This window comes from Mesoplodon bidens (genome assembly GCF_964165515.1).
Source record: "Mesoplodon bidens genome assembly, chromosome: 7".
Classification (NCBI taxonomy): Eukaryota; Metazoa; Chordata; class Mammalia; order Artiodactyla; family Ziphiidae; genus Mesoplodon; species Mesoplodon bidens.
The window spans coordinates 30,796,820-30,815,795 of NC_138164.1; positions in this window are offsets into that span (position 1 = coordinate 30,796,820).

Sequence of the window (18,976 nt, forward strand, 5' to 3'; positions counted from 1 at the left end):
TATGTGCTAGCCATTCAGTTGCTAAGACTTTTATCCATGGTATTCTGGAACACATTCCAGAATAAAACGTCTTAGCAATTGAGAGGTATGGGAGAAATAGTAACTAGGAGGACAGTGGAAATGGGTAGCTCTTAATAAGCACCAGTGATTGATTGGTGAAAGAAAATGATTAGTCAGATCTATTAGTCAACAATTTAAAGAAAATCAGGAGAGTCAGAGGGCCTCCAAGATATCATTTAAATAAATTCTTTTCTCCTGAAGTTGGAGGAGAAACACAGATGAAGATCAGGCACAGAGTGGAAGAGCATCACAGAAAGTTGAATTCTCAGCTTAGACAAGTCTCCTACACCAAGGTTAGCCCTACCAAGGAAGGAGTGGGATCTTGAAAATTAGAATGAGGGTGTTTGGATAGAGGCACTTGAGACCCTTGAAACTTTAGAGTCCTCCAAACCTTCTGGGTCTGCAGAAGAGGCCTACCACCCATTGTTGGGATATAGAAGGTTCCTTCCCCCTTGCTTGAAGACACTCAAGTAAGGCAATTCCTTTTAAGATAATGCTTTCTCTAATTAGGCTCTGCCTCCATCTCCTTTCCTGGCCACTTCAATATTTAATTGAGGTCAAATATTTGAATAATCCAACTGGAAAGTATTGAGCTACCAGGGGAAGATAAGTTATATATGTCAAGGAGGATACAGAACCTGGCTTACATGTACTGCCAAGATTTAGAAGAGTATGACTGAGAGGAAATCTTGAGGGTCCTAATTCAAGGGGATGGAATATAAAGCTGGATTAGGAAAAATTTGTCAACATGAAGAATTTTCCTATGACATTCTGTGGACATAAGAGATAATGCTTATAAACAGCTTTTCTATTTGAAAGCTTAGAGAAAAATATTCCTCATTAAATACAGCAGAGATGCTATCGATACAACTTCCTTCTTCCAACAAATGAGAAAAGTGGGAAAGCTAGAGTGTGTCTTTTATACAAGAAGAGAAAAGTCACTAGCTTCCCATGCTCCTTAGTATGCTTCATTTACCAAGGCAATAAAGACTATAACACAGGGGGCAAAAAAAAAAAAAAAAAAAAAAAAAAAGAAGGCACAATCTGTTTACAGGACATATATTAAGTTAACCTTAAAACTGCATTCCAATATACATTAGGTGCAGACAAATACTGTTTGGTTCCACTTACATGAGATACCTAACATAGCCAAATTCATAGAGTCAGAAAGTACACTGGTAGATGCCAGGGGCCAGGGGGGTGGGGATGTGGGGAAGGGGAATGGGGAGTTAGTGTTTAATTAGGACATAGTTTCAGTTTAGGAAAGTGAAAAATTCGGGAGATGGATGATGGTGAGAGTTGCATAACAATGTGAATGTACTTAGTACCACTGAACTGTACAGTTAAATATGGTTAAAATGTATGTTTTAAGTTATGTGACTTTCACAACAATTAAAAAAACATTAAAAAAAGAAAAGGATACACTGGTAGGGGAGCACCGGTATCACTGAGAGCTCAGACATGCTGTCAGAACTTGGACCCCAAGTAGTGCTGTGGATTATAGGATCCTGGAATAGCTGAGGCCAGGTGGCAACATTTTACCATCAAAGGCAAGGCAAAAAAAGTGTACTAGACACTATCATACTTCACTCACATGTCCTCTTTTTCAGGCATAAATTTCCCCAGTTGCTGAGAATATTGGTTAGTATTGGCACATAGCTGTGTCCCTTGGTCTCAGGGAACTGTATCGTTCAAGGTTAAACTACTTTGCCCAGCAGACAAGATTCTGCCAATGATTGGCTGATAGGAGGGCATCTAAAAGTCTGGCCCTTTTGACTCAATTTGGGACAATTCTGAGGAGTCCTTCCTGCTTCAGAACAACCTGTTAGATTGGTTTAATTCTCGTTTGCAACTTCACTGATGACGGGCTACCATAAACCTAACCAGGTAAGATACCTAAAGCAGTTGCTACACTGGTTGTGGTATCTTTGCTAGAATAGATTAACATTGCTCTGCCTACATGGTATGTGACTGTTGATTTGGTAAAAGCATTCTTTTACTTATCCATCATGAAGGAAGATCAGAAACAGATTGTACTCATAAGGGAAGGTCAACAGTACACTTTCAAAATCTTACTTCAAGGCTCTATTAATTCTGCTATTTGTCATAATTTAGTCCAAAGGGGCCTCAGTTATCTGGAAATTCTGCAGAAGACCACTGTTCCCTTATATTGATTACATTATGTTAATGAGATCTGATGAACAAGAACTGGCAAATATTCTGGATGCTTTGGTAAAGCATTTGTGCTCTGGAAAGTAGGAGAAAAACCCTACAAAAATTCAGGGACAGGGCTTCCCTGGTGGCGCAGTGGTTGAGAGTCCGCCTGCCGATGCAGGGGACACGGGTTCGTGCCCCGGTTCGGGAAGATCCCACATGCTGTGGAGCAGCTGGGCCCGTGAGCCATGGCCGCTGAGCCTGGCGTCCGGAGCCTGTGCTCCACAAGGGGAGAGACCACAACAGTGAGAGGCCCACATACAGCCAAAAAAAAAAAAAAAAAAAAAAAAAAAAAAAAAAATTCAGGGACATACCACATTATTGAAGTGTTTAGGGGTTTATGGTCTTGAGTATACCTTTGTATCCCTTCCAGAATGTGGCACAATTATTGCACCTTGTACTTTCTACACTTAAGGAAGAAGCAGAAATGTTGGTAGGCTCTTTGGGTTTTGTGGTCCACATATTCTACACGGTTACTTTAATGCTCAACTTATATGGTGAAATGCTTCTCATTTTGAGAAGGACTCAGATCAAGATCGAGAAAGGACACTTCAGCACATCTAGTTTGCAATATAAGCAGTTCTGCTACTAGGGATATGAAATTTAGCAGATCTTATATAATTTAGCAGATGCTAGAGTGGTAAAGAAAGATGCTGTTTGGAGTTTCTGGAAAGACCAAATAAGAGAAACACAGTACAGACTCATAAGGTTCTAGAGTAAGGACAAGCCTTATACAGTTTATAACTACTATACACCATTCAAACAGCCTTGGCATATTACTGGTCCCTAAGAGAAACTGAGCATTTCACCATGGGGCCTAAGTGACCATGAATCTGAAACTGCCCATCATGATTTGAGTGCTGCTAGATACACCGAGTCATAAAGTCAGGTAAATGAGAAACTATTCATTGTATAATGGGAGTGGTACATGATAGGGCTTGTGCAGAAGGCACAAGTAAACTACATGAGCAACCGGTCCAGATAACCATTACATGACAGTATTGTTGATGTTTCTTTTCAGCATAAATTTATATAAAAAAGGTAGGGGGGCTTCCCTGGTGGCTCAGTGGTTGGGAGTCCGCCTGCCGATGCAGGGGACATGGGTTCGTGCCCTGGTCCAAGAGGATCCCACATGCCGTGGGGCGGCTGTGTCCGTGGACCCTGGCTGCTGAGCCTGCGCGTCTGGAGCCTGTGCTCCGCAATGGGAGAGGCCACAACAGTGAGAGGCCCGCGTACTGGAAAAAAAAAAAAAAAAGGTAGGGGGAGAGTTCCTATGAACAGATGATGAAGGAAGAAAAAGGTAAACCCAATCACATTTAGGTTGGCTGAAAAGGGACAACTCATTCATTATAGTTCCCCTCGAGGTGGCTCTGAAAAGCAGTAGTGAGGTGAAATCTTCCTAGTTGGCAGAGCTGTGGGTGGAGAGAAAATTGGCACAAGGCATGAGTATACATATGTACATAGTGGTGGTGACTAGCTTAACAGTTTTTCCAGGGGCCTGAAAGGAAAAAAAAATTGGAAAATGAAGGACAAAGAATATTTGAGAAGAGACATGGTAATGAACCCATGGAAGTGATCACAGAGTGTGAGGATATTTTTGTTGTAATTTAATGACCACCAGAATGAATACAATTCAGAAAACTAAACTACCAAGTGGAGGAAATAACTCAGAAGCTATCTACTAGTGTCTGTCCTTGGTCACTCCGATTCCTGTGCTCAGGTACTATCTAATGAGCTCAGGCGCTGGAAAGCTTTTAGTTACAGGGAAGTTCCCTTCAACCCCATCGCACTGCACTTCCCCAGGTGGACCAAAACCAGTGATTGACTGACATGAATATACAAAGGGGTACAGCCTCCTCTCCTTAACGTGAGACCAAATCTGTGTTGCTGTTTGCATTTCAGAGCTTCTCCATGGTATCAAACTAAAGCTAGTCTTCAAACAAGAACCCATTCTTGCTCGGTTATTTTCTCCACCTTATCTTGCTTCTCTCATCCCACTTCTCCTGAGAACATTCCTTCAATAAATAATTTTAACAAGGATGCTGGTCTCAGGTTGATTCTAGGGACTCTGACCTAAGACAGGAATCATCAGCATAATAGTGATATTTGGAGCCATGCGTGCCAATGAGATCACCTAAGAAGGATGCAGAGCGAGAACAACTCTGGAGAATAACAATAGTTAAAGAACAGTAATAGGAAGAAACACCTAGATGCTGAGAAGTAGGAAGTAAACCAAGAGGGTGTTACAGAAGCCAAAAAGGAAAGTTTCAAGAAAGAAAAAAGTAGTTGAAGTGTCAAGTGGGAGGAAAGCTGTAGCAGATGATATTAGTGCCCTTGCCAGATTTACTGGATTCTCTTTCACTTTAGAGTTTTGCCCTTGTGCAATTAGAGGGGACTTGCCTTCAGGGCCTGGTAGTTACCCCAATGTCTGTTGGGGGTGAAGTACAAAATCTCCAATCCTTTGATTTCCAGTAGAACACTCTGCAGTACAATTTATGTTTCAGAGCTTCCTGTGGGGTCAGGTGGAGGCTAGTCTTGCTTAACCTCTTCCATTTTCCTATCCTAGTTCCCTCACTCCCTTATAGACTCCTCCTGAGAGCTTGGGCTCCTTAGAAATCAAGTTTGAGATTCTGATTCACATAATTTTTTAAAGGATTGCTAAGACAAGACTTAAAAAAAAGTAAGTGTTTTTAGGATTTGGAAAGTAGGATATAACTTGTAAAAGCAGGGCAAAAGTCTGATTAGACTGGCTAGAAGAATAAATGGGAGGTGAGTTACAGAAGTCAATGAATTTAGACAAATATACCAAGCATTCTGTTATGAAACTAAGCAGAGTCATAGGGGTAGAGAGATTTGGGATGAAGTAAAGAGAGGTATGTACGCCTGCACACGTGTGTGTGCATAAGCGTGCATGTAGATGTTTTAAGATGTCAGATTCTTGAGCATTCTATGTTTAGAGAAAATAACCAACAAAAGGGAGAAATTGACAATCATGGAAAAGAGGTGGAACCAGTGTCACTGAATACCTGTGTGATTCTCATAAAAGTGTATGTGATTAAAAACCACAAACTTGGAATAAAGGATGAATGGAAGCATATTTTATTTTTATATCTAGTAAAAGTTCTTGTAGTATAAAGCCTCAAGTACTCAGATGCAACCAAATGTCCTGAATAGATAGTAATGATAATTTTCAGTAAATTGGTGAAGAGGACCTTAAGAATAATAGGTTGCTGATTGCCTGACTTGTGCCATATTAAATATATTTCTTGTTGTTAGGTATCAGATGTGATAAACTATATAGCAAATGATGAATGTTATTTTAGGAGTTTACCAGTTACTTAAAAGCAGACTGATAATATAATCAAATTGGAATGGATGAAGGCAACAAAAATATCGATATAGAACAAGGAACTAAATGAGAATTTGAATGTTTTAAATTCAATTAACATAAAATCATAAGTAGGCTGTGTGGTAGGGGCTACTAAAAAGTTTAGACAATGAGTACTGTCTCAATGATATTATAATTCTTATCCTATACTTGAAATACTTATTGAAAAGTCTAAAAGTTATTTATAGCAGCACAGGCTCATCATGTAAATTTTTCCACTTATTTTTCCATCTGCAATTGCCAACTGTCCACAAAGGTCATTCATATTCTTTTCCATTTTCTCCTTGTTATTTTTCAAAGAGTCTGTCCTCTTAGCTCCAGGAACTCTCACCTATTTGCACATTTTCATCTGTTGGATTAATTCAGGAAGTTTGTAGATTGGCAACTCTTCATCGTACTCAGCTTATCCTCTCTGCTACCATAAATGCAAGTAGATATATAAGCCATGGCTCCAAGGCCAAGGATGTCATGTTATCATCCAGTCTGAGATGTGACAAGACCTATTAACTTCATGAGGATCCCTTCTGTAATCTTTACACCCCAGGATGTCAATTCATTTTTGTTTTCTCCTTGGCATTTCCATTATGTTTTATTTAGAGAAGCAAGTGTGAAGAGTTAAAAGGCATCTGGTTCTCAAGCTTCTGGAAATTGCTTGACCTGAAATGTTAAGTTTTGTACTTTACTTTGTGAGTCAGCTGATTCAGACTCAGTTAGACCATAGTGGGTTAGTCATTTTAAAGGTCACATGCCATCCAGTGGGACTGTCCTGTCAGCTTTCCCCCTTTCTTGCTACCAGCTCAATACAGAGGTCATTCAGTGTGGCCTGGATTGGAGATGACCTTTCTATGATAGTCAGGTCTTGTAACTGTTTTCCTTATTTACACTTTATAACAAAAATAATAATTGGTGAGTGTGAAATTTTGTAAAGATAACCCTTCTGCTATGGGTTCATCCAGAAGCCGTTTGTTGCTAAACGTTTTTACTCACTTTGTTACTACAAGGAACAGCTAATGCTCTGTCACTGACTCTGTGGTCCCTTTCTAAATCCCTTGGTTTTCAGAAGTTATTAGTAGTTATTTTCAGATAACTGTATGGATAAAAACATTCCATGCATAAAAAAAATTATGGGAGGTGCTACCTAAATGAAACCACAATGTCAGGAATTCTAGATTTTCAGCTTACCAGAAAAGCAGACACATTTTTAGAGTTACTCAAAATATTAATATATGTTAAAACTTCAGTCTGATGAATCTAGGTAAATATGGCCATCAAATAGCCAGGCAGAAGATGTAATAATTCTACAAAACCCATTTGCCTTTTGCACTTTTCCCTCTACCCTATCCTTACGTCTCTCTCTTTTCCTTGTCAGTTGTACTCCTACTTTAACCAATTTATGTAGTCCCTGAATCAAATAAATGTTGTTCCTTCCTCATTGTCAGAGACCTAGAGTATAACGAAGGTGGGGAGCAGTATTGTGTTCATAAATAACCACAAGACAATGTATTAAATGTTCTGAAAATAGTAAATATAAGGTGCTCTATATTGAGGATGAGACTATCAAAGCAGAGAAATTAAACTCAGATTGTGAGGAAGTAGGGGCAAAACTGAACTTGTGTTCCTCTGCATTCTCCTTCTGTATGGAAAATTCTGCTGCTCACTTAGTCTTTCAAACTTCTTTTAGGCTTTCACCATGTAGGTCCAACCCATCAGCAAAGCTTGTAGATCTATCTCCTTAAGCACTGGTCTCTTCTCCCCATTTCTTCTCCCACTATTCTTACAGCCCCTCTCTTTAGTTTTTAGAAGTCACAAAAATGCTTTCCAAAATCATGTTTCCTAAATCTAGAATGCCCTTCATCGATTGCTTAGTTAGGTTTTCCTCTTCCAGTGAGAGTATTTGTTCTTGGAGGGCAGGGGCTGTGAAAGGGCAGTGACTTCTTAGCTGAGTGTGTAAGAATAGCTGGGAGTTTCACATTAGATGTGTGAAAGAAGGCAGAGGCATGGAAGAGTACCAAATAATTTGGAAGGTTTAGGACGTTTGCTTCAATTCTTCTGTTAAGGGTTGTACTACTGTGAGAACAGGCATATTTGGAAAACTGCAAGTAGTTTTGTGTAGTAGTCTATGTTGGAGAAATGGCAGAAGTGACATTGCAGGAGATTTAGTAAACACCAAAATCATTTATAACAGGCCAAACACTTTAAAATTTTCCAATTAAAAATCAGTCTTCCATACACCAAGATTAAGTGGGGTTTATCCCAGGAATGCAAGGATTCTTCAAAATACACATATCAATCAATGTGATACATGATATTAACAAACTGAAGGAGAAAAATCATATAATTATCTCAATAGATGCAGAGAGAGCATTCGACAATATTCAACACCCATTTATGAAAAAAACCTCCAGAAAGTAGGCATAGAGGGAACTTACCTCAACATAATAAAGGCCATATATGACAAATCCACGGCCAACATCATCCACAATTGTGAAAAACGGAAAACATTTCCACTAAGATCAGGAACAAGACAAGGTTGCCCATTCTCACCACTATTATTCAACATAGTTTTGGAAGTCTTAGCCACAGCAATCAGAGAAGAAAAAGAAAATAAAAGGAATCCAAATTGGAAAAGGAGAAGTAAAGCTGTCAGTGTTTACAGATGACATGATACTATATATAGAGAATCCTAAAGATGCTAGAAGAAAATTACTAGAGCTAATCAATGAATTTAGTAAAGTAGCAAGATACAAAATAAATGCACAGAAATCTCTGGCATTCCTATAGACTAATGATGAAAAATCTGAAAGTGAAATTAAGAAAACACTCCCATTTACCATTGCAACAAAAAGAAAAAAAATACCTATGAATAAGTCTACCTAAGGAGACAAAAGTCCTGTATGCAGAAAATTATAAGACACTGATGAAAGAAATTAAAGATGACAAAAATAGGTGGAGAGATATACCATGTTCTTGGATTGGAAGAATCAATATTGTGAAAATAACTATACTACACAAAGCAATCTACAGATTCAATGCAATCCCTATAAAATTACCAATGGCATTTTTCAGAGAACAATAACAAAATATTTCACTGTTTTGTATGGGAACACAAAGGAACCCCAATACCCAAGGCACTCTTGAGAAAGAAAAATGGAGGTGGAGGAATCAGGCTCCCTGACTTCAGACTATAATACAAAGCTAGAGTAATCAAGACAGTATGATACTGGCACAAAAACAGAAATATAGATCAATGGAACAGGATAGAAAGTCCAGAGATAAATCCATGCACATATGCTCAACTTATGTTTGATAAAGGAGGCAAGAATATACAATGGAGAAAAGACAGTCTCTTCAATAAGTGATACTGGGAAAACTGGACAGCTGCATGTAAAAGAATGAAACTAGAACACTCCCTAACACAACACACAAAAATAAACTCAAAATGGATTAAAGACCTAAATGTAATTAAGGGCAGAAACTATCAAACTCTTAGAGAAAAACATAGACAGAGCACTCTGTGACATAAATCACATCAAAAGCCTTTTTGACCCACCTCCTAGAGAAATGGAAATAAAAACAAAGATAAACAAATGGGACCTAATGAAGCTTAAAACCTTTTGCACAGCAAAGGAAATCATAAAGAAGACAGCCTTCAGAACGGGAAAAAATATTTGCAAATGAAGCAACTGACAAAGGATTAATCTCCAAAAGTTACAAGCAGCTCATGCAGCTCAGTATCAAAAAAACAAACAACCCAATCCGAAAAAGGGCAGAAGACATAAATAGACTTTTCTCCAAAGAAGACATACAGATTGCCAACAAACACAGGAAAGGATCCTCAACATCACTAATCATTAGAGAAATGTAAATCAAAATCACAGTGAGGTATCACCCCACACCAGTCAGAATGACCATCATCAAAAAATCTCGAAACAATAAATGCTGGAGAGGGTGTGGAGAAAAGGGAAAGCTCTTGCAAAGTAGGTGGTAATGTAAATTGATGCAGCCACTATGGAGAACAGTATGGAGGTTCCTTAAAATCTAAAAATAGAACTACCATACGACCCAGCAATCCCACTACTGGGCGTAGACCCTGAGAAAGCCATAATTCAAAAAGAGTCATGTACCACAATGTTCATTGCAGCTCTATTTACAATAGCCAGGAAATGGAAGCAACCTAAGTGCCCATTGATACATGAATAGATAAAGAAGATGTGGCACTGGGCTTCCCTGGTGACGCAGTGGTTGAGAGTCCACCTGCCAATGCAGGGGACACGGATTCGTGTCCCAGTCCGGGAAGATCCCACATGCCGTGGAGCGGCTGTGCCCATGAGGCATGGCTGCTGAGCCTGTGCGTCCGGAGCCTGTGCTCCACAACGGGAGAGGCCACAACAATGAGAGGCCTGCATACACCCCCCCAAAAAAAAAGATGTGGCACATATATAAAATGGAATATTACTCAGCCATAAAAAACCCCGAAATTGAGTTACTTGTAGTGAGGTGGATGGACCTAGAGTCTGTCATACAGAGTGAAGTAAGTCAAAAAGAGAAAAATAAATACCGTACGCTAAAACACATATACATGGAATCTAAAAAAAAAAAAAAAAAAAAAAAGAAAAAAATGGTCATGAAGAATCTAGGGGCAAGAGGGGAATAAAAGTTCAGACCTACTAGAGAATGGACTTCAGGACTTGGGGAGGGGGAAGGGTAAGCTGGCACAGTGACAGAGTGACATGGACATATATACACTACCAAATGTAAAGCCGATAGCTACTGGGAAGCAACTGCATAGCACAGGGAGATCAGCTTGGTGCTTTGTGAACCCATAGAGGGCTGGTATAGGGAGGGAGGGAGATGCAATAGGGAAGAAATATAAGGATATATGAATATGTATAACTGATTCACTTTGTTATAAAGCAGAAACTAACACACCATGGTAAAGCAATTATACTCTAATAAAGACGTTTAAAAGAAAATCAATCTTCCACTCATTATTTTAATTATTTTTTGTGAATTTCATTTCATTTATTTTTTATACAACAGGTTCTTATTAGTTGTTCATTTTATACATATTAGTTTAATGCCATATTTAGAAAGTAGTAGCAATTCCTTTTATATCTCATCTTCTTTTTTTTTCCTTTGAATTTTTTTAAAGTGTTTATTGAATTTATTACAGTATTGTTTCTGTTTTATATTTTGGTTTTTTGGCTGCAAGGCATGTGGGATCCTAGCTTCCCATCCAGGGATAAAACCCTCAACCTCTCGACTGGAAGATGAAGTCTCAACCACTGGACCACCAGGGAAGGCCCCTTTCTTTGAATTTTATATAATTATTTTTTTATAGAGCAGGCTCTTATTAGTCATCAATTTAATACACATGAGGGTATACATGTCAATCCCAATCGCCCAATACATCATATCACCCCACCCCCACCACTTTTCCCCCTTTGTATCCATACATTTGTTCTCTACATTTGTGTCTCAGTTTCTGCCCTGCAAACTGATTCATCTGTACCATTTACCTAGGTTCCACATATATGCATTAATACACAATATTTGTTTTTCTCTTTCTGACTTACTTCATTGTATGACAGTCTCTAGATCCAGCCATGTCTCAACAAATGAACCAATTCGTCCCATTTTATGGCTGAGTAATATTCCATTGTATATATGTACCACACCTTCTTTATCCATTTGTCTGCAATGGACATTTAAGTGGCTTCCGTGATCTGGCTATTGCAAATAGTGCTGCAATGAACATTGCGGTGCATGTGTCTTTTTAATTATGGTTTTCTCTGGGTATATGCCCAGTAGTGGGATTGCTGGATCATACGGTAATTCTCTTTTTAGTTTATTAAGGAAACTCCATACTGTTCTCCATAGTGGCTGTATCAATGTAGAGTACCACCAAAAGTTCAAGAGGGTTCCCCTTTCCCCACACCCTATCCAACATATGTTGTTTGTAAATTTTCTGATGATGCCCATTCTTTTTTTTTTTTCTTTTCTTTTTTGTACATCTCTATTGGAACATAATTGCTTTCCAATGGTGTGTTAGTTTCTGCTTTATAACAAAGTGAATCAGTTATACATATACATATGTTCCCATACCTCTTCCCTCTTGCGTCTTCCTCCCTCCCACGCTCCCTATCCCACCCCTCTAGGTGGTTACAAAGCACCAAGCTGATCTCCCTGTGTTATGTGACTGCTTCAAACTAGCTATCTATTTTACCTCTGGTAGTGTATACATGTCCGTGCCACTTTCTTTGTCACAGCTTACCCTTCCTCCTCCACATATCCTGAAGTCCATTCTCTAGTAGGTCTGTGTCTTTATTCCTGCCTTGTCCCTAGGTTCTTCATGATATTTTTTTTCTTAGATTCCATATATATGTGTTAGCATATGGTATTTGTCTTTCTCTTTCTGACTTACTTCACTCTGTATGACAGACTCTAGGTCCATCCACCTCACTACAAATAACTCAATTTCGTTTCTTGTTATGTCTGAGTAATATTCCATTGTATATATGTGCCACATCTTCTTTAACCATTCATCCGATGATGGACACTTAGGTTGCTTCCATCTCCTGACAATTGTAAATACAGTTGCAATGAACATTTTAGTACATGACTCTTTTTGAATTATGGTTTTCTCAGGGTCTATGTCCAGGGTATATGACCCAGCAATCCCTGGGATTGCTGGGTCATATGGTAGTTATATTTGTAGTTTTTAAGGAACTTTCATACTGTTCTCCATAGTGGTTGTACCAATTCACATTCCCACCAGCAGTGCAAGAGTGTTCCCTTTTCTCCACACCCTCTCCAGCATTTATTGTTTCTAGATTTTTTGATGATGGCCATTCTGACTGGTGTGAGATGATATCTCATTGTAGTTTTGATTTGCATTTCTCTAATCATTAATGATGTTGAGCATTCTTTCATGTGTTTGTTGGCAATCTGTATATCTTCTTTGGAGAAATGTCTATTTCGGTCTTCTGCCCATTTTCGGATTGGGTTATTTATTTATTTATTTTTATTGAGTTGCATGAGCTGCTTGTAAATTTTGGAAATTAATCCTTTGTCAGTTGCTTCATTTGAAAATATTTTCTCCCATTCTGGGGGTTGTCTTTTGGTCTTGTTTATGGCTTCCTTTGCTGTGCAAAAGGTTTTAAGCTTCATTAGGTCTCATTTGTTTATTTTTGTTTTTATTTCCATTTCTCTAGGAGGTGGGTCAAAAAGGATCTTGCTGTGAGTTATGTCATAGAGTGTTCTGCCTATGTTTTCCTCTAAGACTTTGATAGTTTCTGGCCTTACATTTAGGTCTTTAATCCATTTTGAGCTTATTTTTGTGTATGGTGTTAAGGAGTATTTTAATCTCATACTTTTACATGTACCAGTCCAGGCATTCCTTTCTCCACTGTACATTCCTGCCTCCTTTATCAAAGACGAAGAGACCATATGTGCGTGGGTTTATCCGTGGGCTTTCTATCCTGTTCCATTGATCTATATTTCCATTTTTGTGCCAGTACCATACTCTCTTGATTACTGTAGCTTTGTAGTATAGTCTGAAATCAGGGAGCCTGATTCCTCCAGCTCCGTTTTTGGTTCTCAAGATTGCTTTGGCTATTAGGGGTCTTTTATGTTTCCAAACAAACTTTGAATTTTTTTGTTCTAGTTCTGTGAAAAATGCCAGTGGTAGTTTGATAGGGATTGCATTGAATCTGTAGATTGCTATGGATAGTACAGTCATTTTCACAATGTTGATTCTTCCAATCCAAGAACATGGTATATCTCTCCATCTATTTGTAACATCTTTAATTTGTTTCATCAGTGTCTTATAATTTTCTGCATAAAGGTCTTTTGTTTCCTTAGGTAGGTTTATTCCTAGATATTTTATTCTTTTTGTTGCAATGGTAAATGTGAGTGTTTTCTTAATTTCACTTTCAGATTTTTCATCATTAGTGTATAGGAATGCCAGAAATTTCTGTGCATTAATTTTGTATCCTGCTACTTTACCAAATTCATTGATTAGCTCTAGTAGTTTTCTGGTAGCATCTTTAGGTTTCTCTATGTATAGTATCATGTCATCTGTAAACAGTGACAGCTTTACCTCTTCTTTTCCGATTTGGATTTCTTTTATTTCCCTTTATTCTCTGATTGCAGTGGCTAAAACTTCCAAAACTATGTTGAATAATAGTGGTGAGAATGGGCAACCTTGTCTTTTTCCTGATCTTAGTGGAAATGCTTTCAGTTTTTCACCATTGAGTATGATGTTGGGTGTGGGTTTGTCATATATGGCCTTTATTATGTTGAGGAAAATTACCTCTATGCCTACTTTCTGAAGGGTTTTTTATCATAAATCAGTGTTGAATTTTGTTGAAAGCTTTCTCTGCCTCGATTGAGATGATCATATGGTTTTTCCCCTTCAATTTGTTAATATGGTGTATCACGTTGATTGATTTGCATATATTGAAGAATCCTTGCATTCCTGGAATAAACCCCACTTGATCATGGTGTATCATCCTTTTAATGTGCTGTTGGATTCTGTTTGCTAATATTTTGTTGAGGATTTTTGCATCTATGTTCATCAGTGATATTGGCCTGTAGTTTTCTTTCTTTGTGACATCCTTCTCTGGTTTTGGTATCAAGGTGATGGTGGCTTTGTAGAATGAGTTTGGGAGTGTTCCTCCCTCTGCTATATTTTAGAAGAGTTTGAGAAGAATAGATGATAGCTCTTCTCTAAATGTTTGATAGAATTTGCCTGTGAAGCCATCTGGTCCTGGGCTTTTGATTGTTGGAAAATTTTTAATCACAGTTTCAATTTCAGTGCTTGTGAATTGTCTGTTTATATTTTCTATTCCTTCCTGATTCAGTCTTGGCAGGTTGTGCATTTCCAAGAATTTGTCCATTTCTTCCAGGTTGTCCATTTTATTGGCATAGAGGTGCTTGTAGTAATCTCTCATGATCTTTTGTATTTCTGCAGTGTCAGTTGTTACTTCTCCTTTTTCATTTCTAATTCTATTGATTTGAGTCTTCTCCCTTTTTTTCTTGATGAGTCTGGCTAATGGTTTATCAATTTTGTTTAACTTCTCAAAGAACCAGCTTTTAGTTTTATTGATCTTTGCTATCATTTCCTTCATTTCTTTTTCATTTATTTCTGATCTGATCTTTATGATTTCTTTCCTTCTGCTAAGTTTGGGTTTCTTTTCTTCTTCTTTCTCTAATTGATTTATTTGCAAGGTTAGGTTGTTTATTTGAGGTTATTTGAGGTTATTTATTAGGTTGTTTATCTTGTTTCTTAAGTTGGGATTGTATTGCTATATACTTCCCTCTTAGACTGCTTTTGCTGCATCCCTTAGATTTTGGGTCGTCCTGTATCCATTGTCATCTGTTTCTAGGTATTTTTTGATTTCCTCTTTGATTTCTTCAGTGGTCACTTAGTTATTAAGTAGTGTATTGTTTAGCCTCCATGTGTTTTTATTTTTTTACAGAAATTTTCCTGTAATTGTTATCTTGTCTGATAGTGTTGTCATCGGAAAAGATACTTGATACAATTTCAATTTTCTTAAATTTACCAAGGCTTGATTTGTGACCCAAGATATGAACTATCCTGGAGAATATTCCCTGAGCACTTGAGAAAAATGTGTATTCTGTTGTTTTTGGATGGAATGTCCTATAAATATCCATTAGGTCCATCTTGTTTAATGTATCCTTTAAAGCTTGTGTTTCCTTATTTATTTTCATTTTGGATGATCTGTACATTGGTGAAAGTGGGGGGTTAATGTCCCCTACTATTAATGTGTTACTGTCGATTTCCCCTTTTATGACTGTTAGTATTTGCCTTATGAATTAAGGTGATCCTATGTTGGGTGCATAAATGTTTCCAGTTCTTTTTTTGTTTTGTTTTGTTTTTGTTTTTGTTTTTGTTTTTGTTTTGCGGTATGCGGGCCTCTCACTGTTGTGGCCTCTCCCGTTGCAGAGCACTGGCTTTGGACACACAGGCTCAGCAGCCATGTCTCATGGGCCCAGCTGCTCCACGGCATGTGGGATCCTCCTGGACCGGGGCATGAACCTATGTCCCCAGCATCGGCAGGCAGACCCTCGACCACTGCGTCCCCAGGGAAGCCCTGTTTCTAATTCTTATATCTTCTTTTTGATTGATCCCTTGATCATTATATAGTGTCTTTCTTTGTCTCTTGTAATAGTCTTTATTTTAAAGTCAATTTTGTCTGATATGAGAATTGCTACTCCAGCTTTCTTTTCATTTCAAATTGCATGGAATATCTTTTTCCATCCCCTCACTTTCAGTCTGTATGTGTCTCTAGGTCTGAAATCGGTCTCTTGTAGACAGCATACATATGGGTCTTGTTTTTGTTTCCATTCAGCCAGTCTGTGTCTTTTGGTGGGAATATTTAATCCATTTACATTTAAGGTAATTATCGATATGTATGTTCCTATTCCCATTTTCTTAATTGTTTTGGGTTTGTTATTGTAGGTCTTTTCCTTCTCTTGTGTTTCTTGCCTAGAGAAGTTCCTTTAGCATTTGTTGTAAAGCTGGTTTGGTGGTGCTGAACTCTCTCAACTTTTGCTTGTATGTAAAGGTTTTAATTTCTCCATCAAATCTGAATGAGATCCTTGCTGGGTAGAGTAATCTTGGTTGTAGGTTTTTCTCCTTCATCACTTTAAATATGTCCTGCCAGTCCCTTCTGGCTTGCAGAGTTTCTGCTGAGTGATCCACTGTTACCCTTATGGGGATTCCCTTGTGTGTTATTTGTTGTTTTTCCCTTGATGCTTTTAATATGTTTTCTTTGTATTTAATTTTTGACAGTTTGATTAATATGTGATTTGGTGTTTCTCCTTGGATTTACCCTGTATGAGTCTCTCTGTGCTTCTTGGACTTGTTTAACTATTTCCTTTCCCATTTTAAGGAAGTTTTCCACTATAATTTTTTCAAATATTTTCTCAGTCCCTTTCTTTTTCTCTTCTTCTTCTGGAACCCCTATAATTCGAATGTTGGTGCGTTTAATGTTGTCCCAGAAGTCTCTGAGAATGTCCTCAGTTTTTTTCATTCTTTTTTCTTTATTCTACTCTGCATTAGTTATTCCCAATATTTTATCTTCCAAGTCACTTATCCATTCTTCTGCCTCAGTTATTCTGCTATTGATTCCTTCTAGAGTATTTTTAATTTCATTTGCTGTGTTGTTCATCATTGCTTGTTTCCTCTTTAGTTCTTCTAGATCCTTTTTAAATGTTTCTTGCATTTTCTCTTTTCTATTTCCAAGATTTTGGATCAACATTACTATCATTATTCTGAATTCTTTTTCAGATACACTGTTTATTTCCTCTTCATTTGTTACATCTGGTGGGTTTTAATCTTGCTCCTTCATCTGCTGTGTGTTTTTCTGTCTTCTCATTTTGCTTATCTTACTGTGTTTTGGGTCTCCTTTTCACAGTCTGCAGGTTCGTAATTCCCGTTGTTTTTGGTGCCTGTCCCCAGTGGCTAAAGTTGGTTCAGTGGGTTGTGTAAGCTTCCTGGTGGAGGGGAGTAGTGCCTGTGTTCTGGTGTATGAGGCTGGATCTTGTCTTTCTGGTGGGCAGTTTCACGTCTGGTGGTGTGTTTTGGTGTGTCTGTGGACTTATTATTATTTTAGGCAGCCTCTCTGCTAATGGGTGGGGTTGTGTTCCTGTCTTGCTAGTTGTTTGGCATAGGGTGTCCAGCACTGTAGCTTGCTGGTCGGTGAGTGAAGCTGGGTGTTGTTGTTGAGATGGAGATCCCTGGGAGATTTTCGCCCTTTGATATTACGTGGAGCTGGGAGATCTCTTGTGGACCAGTGTCCTGAAGTTGGCTCTCCCACCTCAGAGGCACAGCACTGACTCCTGGCTGCAGCACGAAGAAACTTTCATCCACACAGCTCAGAATTAAAGGGAGAAAAAGTACAAAGAAAGAAAGAATGAGGATAATATATAATACAGTATGATAAAATAAAGTTATTAAAATAAATATTAAGAAATAAATTTTTATTAAGAAAAAAAAACCCAAACTGACCGACAGAACCCTAGGACAAATAATGAAAACAAAGTTATACAGACAAAATCTCACACAGAAGCATACACATACACACTCACAAAAAGAGGAAAAGGGGGAAAAATAATAAATCTTGCTCTCAAAGTCCAGCTCCTCAACTTGCGATGATTCGTTGTCTATTCAGGTATTCCACAGATGCAGGGTACATCAAGTTGATTGTGGAGATTTCATCCACTGCTCCTGAGCCTGCTGGGAGAAATTTCCCTTTCTCTTCTTTGTTCACACAGCTGCCGGGGCTCAGGTGTGGATTTGGCCCCGCCTCTGCGTGTAGGTCGCCGGAGGGCATCTGTTCATCACTCAGACAGGATGGGGATAAAGCAGCAGCTGATTCAGGGGCTCTGGCTCACTCAGGCTGGAGGGAGGGAGGGGCACGGATGCGGGACCAGCCTACGCTGGCAGAGGCCGATGGGACATTGCACCATCCTGAGGTGCACCGTGCGTTCTCCCGGGGAAGTTGTCCCTGGATCATGGACCCTGGCAGTGGCGGGCTGCACAGGCTCCCAGGAGGGGAGTTGTGGAGAGTGACCTGTCCTTGCACACAGGCTTCTTGTTGGCGGCAGCAGCAGCCTTAATGTCTCATGCCCGTTTCTGGGGTCCGCGCTGTTAACCACGGCTTGAGCCCGTCTCTGGAGCTCCTTTAAGTGGTGCTCTTAAACCCCTCTCCTCGCACACCAGGAAACAAAGAGGGAAGAAAAAGTCTCTTGCCTCTTCGGCAGGTCCAGACTTTTCCCTGGACTCCCTCCCAGCTATCCGGGGTGCACTAACCCCTTCAGGCTGTGTTCACACCGCCAGTCCTCTCCCTGCGATCCGACCGAAGGCTGAGCCTCAGGTCCCAGCCGCTGCCTGCCCCTGCGGATGAACAGAGAAGCCTCTCGGGTTGATGCGTGCTGGTCGGCACCAATCCACTGTGCAGGAATCTCTCCGCTTTGCCCTCCGCACCCCTGTTGCTGTGCTCTCCTCCGTGGCTCTGAAGCTTCCCATCTCCGCCACCTGCAGCCTCTGCCCGCGAAGGGACTTTCTAGTGTGTGGAAACCTTTCCTACTTCACGGCTCCCTCCCACTGGTGCACGTCTTGCCCTTATTCTTTTGTCTGTTTATTCTTTTTTCTTTCGCCCTACCCATGTACGTGGGGAGTTTCTTGCCTTTTGTGAGGTCTGAGGTCTTCTGCCAGTGTTCAGTGGGTGTTCTGTAGGAGTTGTTCCACGTGTAGATATATTTCTGATGTATCTGCTAAAGTTG